Source organism: Rattus norvegicus, chromosome 15 (genome assembly GCF_021556685.1).
Source record: "Rattus norvegicus strain SHRSP/BbbUtx chromosome 15, alternate assembly SHRSP_T2T, whole genome shotgun sequence".
Taxonomy (NCBI): Eukaryota; Metazoa; Chordata; class Mammalia; order Rodentia; family Muridae; genus Rattus; species Rattus norvegicus.
In genome coordinates, this window is record NC_141548.1 from 30,814,056 (window position 1) to 30,820,055 (window position 6,000).

General features: G+C 44.6%; 1 long non-coding RNA gene across 1 annotated transcript in view; it reads right to left on the reverse strand.

The window, feature by feature from the left end:
- Positions 1–3,835, reverse strand: part of LOC103693549 (uncharacterized) — a 35,878-nt gene extending 32,043 nt beyond the window's left edge. Inside the window, exon 1 of the long non-coding RNA XR_015638770.1 lies at positions 3,683–3,835. This is a non-coding gene — a long non-coding RNA (uncharacterized LOC103693549). The remainder of the gene's footprint in view (positions 1–3,682) is intronic.
- Between the last annotated feature and the right edge of the window lie 2,165 nt (positions 3,836–6,000).

A 6,000-nucleotide genomic window follows, 5' to 3' on the forward strand; every position in this document is an offset into this window, starting at 1 on the left:
GAGAAAATGCCTTACAGCTGGGTCTCATGAAGGCATTTCCACCACTGAGGCTCCTTTTCTGTGATAACTCCAACTGTGTCAAGTTGACACACAAACCAGCCAGTACAATGCCCTTTGTAAACAAGGGCTAAGAATCCTGGGAAGTGCCCCCAGAAGGCTCAGATGCCATCTCCTCTCTGTTCTTTCAGCTGCAGCTGCCTTCCCTAAGCCCACCTAACAGGGATGGAACAATTCTGAGAGGAGGGAACATCAATTAAAAGGTGCCCCCTATGTGATTAGGCTGAAGTAATCCTGTAGGGCATTTTCTTCATTAGTGATTGATGGGGAAGGGTCCAGCCCATTGTAGGGGGTACCATCCCTGGGATGGTGGATCTGGATTCTGTAAGAAGGAGACAGATCAAGCCATGAAGCGTAAGGCAACAAGCAGTACCCCTCCTTGGCCTCTGTACTAGCTCCTGCCTCCAGGTTCCTGTCCTGTTCGATTTCCAGTTCTGGCTTCCTTCCTTGATTGGACTACATTAACTCTCCCCTCCCCTGCTTGCATTTTGGCCTCAGTACTTCATTGCAGCAATAGAAATCGTAACTAAGACAAGTTGGTTCCAGGATTATGGGGGATCGCTATGCCACATTGAGTTCTAAACAGCTTTACAAATAATACTGGTAGGTCAAAGAATTGCTTCTATATCCAGGGAAGGAAATCATTCCACTCCCCAAAACAATTGCAAAAAAAGAAAAAAAGAAAAAAAGAAAAAAAGAAAACTTTTGAGAAAAAAATATCAGTATCTTCTCCTCAAATCTAAACGAATTTGCCTGATGTTTTATCGTCTTTCAACAGTTATTCTGTTCTTTCTTCAGTATTTTCTTAGCCAACCATCAGGGTATCTTTTAACTAAAGACAATGATGTCCTCTCATCCTCTGACTATCATTTTCTCCTGAGGAGACACTGTCTACTGAAAACAGCTTTGGCTGACAGTTTTGCCTTGACTCCAGTATTTGTGTTTCTGTGTCCCTCCGTAACGCTGGTCCTAGTGGTTCTGTCCTCCCAAAGATCTTTGTTTGGAGACACGTGTCAGAACCACCCCGTCCAACTGCTGTTTAAGAATTTACTTAGGACTTTACACATTCGTCCATGGTGCTATCTCCTTTGTTGGCCCCATGAGCATGCCCCTCCTGTGCAGAGCGATTCTCCCACTCTCTCCACAAGACTGACATCACTGTTGACATTTCTTTCCCCCCTCACTCATAAGATGTACAATAAAAAAATAAAAGTGTCATTTCACAAAATGAATAGAATTTCCCATTTATAAAGGGAAGACAGACAAGATCTCAATCATTTAAGCAGCTTTCCCTACAAGAAGGGCCGAAACCTGAAATCTGTCCATGTCAAGTGCTGAGAAAGACATGGATGCCTCCTGCACTTTGCTCTGAGCTCTCACACTTGTGAAACAGAGCATGGTTTTGTTGGGGGAGGTCTGTATCGTGATGTAGGTTGATATCATTATGCAGGTGAAGGCAGACACAAGGTAAAACGAGGCCTGTCATTGGACAAGAAGGAAGGGAGGCAGGAACTGAGGTTTTAGAAGGAGAGGGAGAAGCAGAAAGGAGGGAGAAGCAACATGGAGGGAGACGTAAACAATCCTCACCCCGCATCTCTATATAAATACAAGTCGTTATGAATATTTCTTAAGGGATGGATTTGTATCGGTCAATTTACCTTATCTAGGTGGGCAGTTTATATCTTCATCAATTGGTTGTGAGTTTATTGTGTGATGTATTGTGGATTGAGAATTTAACATATAAATCTGATCATTGAGTTACAATTTACTGAGTCATGATTTTACCGGGTAGCTGGAACCAGAGAGTTCGCAGCTAGTAGAGAGCCGCCAGGAGAGATATTAACCAGAGATAAATCATGGTTAGTTCCATATGGCCCCACGGAGGCTGGAACTAACTCTAGGTGGCCACGCTGGAACGGCTCGCGGATCGCCTGGGTCTGAGAGTACGTGGGGGCAGCATGGGGCCGCTGAGACAGGCGTACCCCGCAGTGCCATGTGGCCCTAAGGGTGCCAGCACTAGAGCGGGTTAAAAGGTCCCGCATGTTTTAATATTTACGGCAACATCCTGATAGCACGGTGAGGGGAAAGTACTGAACTTTCAGTAGAAAGGAAGCAGGAACGCCCCCTGTGTACTTATGAAACCTAGTTAGCTCTATAAAGGAAGGCTTGCTTTCCCGTTCATTATATACAGACAGCGGACACTGTGAAAAGCTGTTGTAATAAACGTGCGTAGTCATTAGTCATTGCTGATGGGCCTTCTGATCATGGTAATGAGAGGAATTCCAGGCTTGTCACTTGCTCTCACACACACACACACACACACACACACACACACACACACACTCTTCCATTCTCCAACTTCCTAGTTTATAAAATGAGGACGGTAGCCTTTTCTGGCTCATAAGATTAAATGGTACTACTTAATTCATAAAATTAAATCATCTGCTTAAGACGCACTCTCACCAGGTTTTATGGCTTTTAATAGACCTAACAAAAAAACATTTAACGCGTATTTTCCACCTGTGACCGCCAGGGGGCACTGTTGCATAGACTGAATGTCTGTACAGAAAATCCTGTCACTCCAGAGAGCCCTTTTACCTCGTAGCTCTCAGAAGTGCAGTTCTAAGTAGAAAGGGCGGCAGAGCAGTCAATGCCAAGGGAGCATCTCTCAGTTAATAGTCTCCAAGCCTTGTCCACAGGGAGATTTCCCTGAATACATCTCTCGGCCTTATCACTGCCTAGCCATGTTCCCAGTGACCATTCTGCTGCTCAGCGTGTTCTTCTCATTGAGTGAGTATTATTTCAGTCCTTGCTTTTGTTTCCACAGACAGAACATGTTCCTAGTCAGAATCTACACAGGGGACATAGTATCATTACAGGTAGGTCTATGCTGGTCTCACTGACGCTACGTTAGCATTACAGGAGGAAACAGTGCCCAGTCCGTGGACCAGCCTGATGCTCACATCACCGTCTCTGAAGGAGCCTCACTAGAGCTCAGATGCAGTTATTCATACAGTGCAACACCTTCCCTCTTCTGGTACGTCCAGTATCCTGGCCAGAGCCTCCAGCTTCTCCTCAAATACATCACAGGAGACACCATTGTCAAAAGCACCAACGGCTTTGAGGCTGAGTTTAGGAAGAGTAACTCTTCCTTCAACCTGAAGAAATCGTCAGCCCATTGGAGAGACTCAGCCAAGTACTACTGCGCGCTGAGAGGCACAGTGCATGAGGCTGCAGGGGGAGCACGGCGCAAACCTCCTGAGATTTTCTGTGCTCAAGGGCACACCGATAATGATTCATAGCAAGGTCGCTAGTCATGAAAGTGAGCAAAGCAGAGGAGCAAGAACATGGAGAACGTTTGGCTCCTAAAAAGAAACAGAAATTTAGCATATTTCTCATTTTTCCATGGCATCATGTCGGGATTAATTTAAGTGAGATCCTCAGGTAGAGGAGGCACTACGCTTTAGAGACACCGAACTCAGGACTATAGCATACCATGACCAAATGCGATCTCCCAATTCTCCCCCAGCCACCCAAATGCTCCCTAGATGACAAACAGTGTTTCAGGAGCACTAACAATGGCGTTTCTGGCTATAACATGAGTAGTTAAAGATTTTGCACTCACCTCTCACACATAATTCATTACGAAATCAGTTTACTAGAGTAGTTTACTCCACTTTAGAAACTGATCTCCCTCTAGCTACTGCTGCCTCCTTGTCTAAGCTGGGATGGACCTCCAAACACCTTGCTTCGTGATCTATGCCCGTCTGCTCTGAATACAACAACCAATGAGGTGCCTAACACAAGATGTGTCCTACTTGGCTCAGATCCTTGCTCAGATCCAGTGTCCTATTTAACCCAGAGTAAAGTCAAAGGTCCTCACGGTAGCCTACTGTAGTCCCTGCAACAGACAACGCCATGGCCCCTGTATTTTAAAGGCTCCTTTAAAAAAAAATGTCAATCCTGACTTCTAAAGATGAATGAAAATATCCTGTAGAAACTGTAGTAAGATAGGAATATCTTGAAATAAAAACAACTGTGAGAATTCATCCTCAGACTTCTAAAAAGAAAACATTTTTATGTCACAAACACTCTACTGTGTCTTTTTCTTCCTCCCTCTTCCCCATGATTTCTTCCTCCCCTGACATGGTCACCACCACCCCCTCTGTGTGTGTGTGTGTGTGTGTGTGTGTGTGTGTGTGTACACACGTGCATGCATGCATTTGTCTCTTACACACACACACACACAGACATTCATAAGCACACACATCTATTCTACGTATGAGGGAAAACCCAGAGTGTTTATCTCTCTCAATTTGGCTTGTTCTTAGTATAATGATTATCAGGGGTGAGGAAGGGGGCCAGCAAGAGAAGGCAAGTGGAGAAGGCAATGGAGGAAGAGTGGGAATGAGAACAAAATACAATGATGTGTGTATTTGAAAATGCCATAGTATACATAGCGTAATTCATTGTCCTCTATCCTATCTATAAACAAAACAAAATAAAAACTAATACCATAATTTTAAAAAAGGAAATCAAGAGGGCATCTCCTCATACTGGAGGGAGAGGCTCTCCAAGAAGATTGAGACCTCAAAAAGGAAAGGAGAGTGGCAGAAACAGTGCATCTACAGCAAATAGAAGAAACAAATCTTCTCTTTTTAAAGTAGGCATATTAAGATAAAGCGATATATGTAAGCTGCCCGTATTTAATACACAATGTGATAAGTTTGGACACCCTTGAGCCCACCGTCACAGTTCCTCCTGTGAACATTCCTTTGTTGACATCATTGCTATTTCTAAATATCTCACACGCGGCCTGTCCTCTTGGTCTCCAGCTCACATTGGTATGTTGTTGACTCTGCTTTTGGCTGCGCAGTCTCTAAAGCTGACTTTTGCATGACTGAAACGCTACAATCACTGGATGGTAACTCCTCTCTTCTTCTCCCTGGAAAATGCCATTCTATTTTGTGTCTGTGAAGCTGACTATTCTTAGATACTCGTGTCGATGGATTCAGCGAGTGTTTGCCCTTCTGTGACTGACTTATTTCATTTACTATAATGTCATCCATCTATTTTCATCCACTTCATCACAAATACCAGAATGCCCTTCATTCTCAAGGCTAAACAGCACCCCATTGTGTCAGCGCCACATTCTGTTCGTTCATTCGTCAATGGACTTTCAGCTTGTTCAGATTGCTTCTATTTCTCGGCCATATTTTAGATAATGAAGCACAGAACCTGATATTGTGTTCTGAAAATGAAAGCTCAAATGATTTAGACTTGAACCTAAGACCCACAACTCTAAAACCACTGAAGAAGATATGAAGGAAAAGCTTCATTGCGTTGATTTTGGAAATGACTTTTGTGTCAAAAGCACAAGCAAGAACAGCAAAGTTGGCCGAGTACAATTGCGTAAAACGTAAACGCCTCTGTGGTGGTTTGAATAGGTTCGCCCCCCATAGATTCGTGTGTTTGAGTGTTTGGCCATAGTGAGTGGCACTATTTGGAGGTGTGGCCTTATTGGAGTGGGTGTGGCCTTGTTGGAGTGGGTGTGGCCTTGTTGGAGTGGGTGTGGCCTTGTTGGTGTGGGTGTGGGTGTGGCCTTGTTGGAGTGGGTGTGTCACTGTGTAAGTGGGCTTTGAGGGCTCCTATGCTCAGGCTCTGCCCAGTGAGGGATGACAGTCCTTTCCTGGCTGCCTGCAGAAGACACTCTCCTTCTGGCTACCAAGATCAAGTCATAGAGCTCTCAGCTCCTTCTCCAGCACCATGTCTGCCTGCAGGCTGCCATGCTTCCTACCATGATGATGATAATGGACTGCACCTCTGAAACTGTAACCCAGCCCTAACTGAATGTTTGCATTATAAGAGTTACCTTCGTCATGGTGTCTCTTCACAGCAATAAAACCCTGACTAAGATAGCCTCCAAACCACAGACGAGAAAGC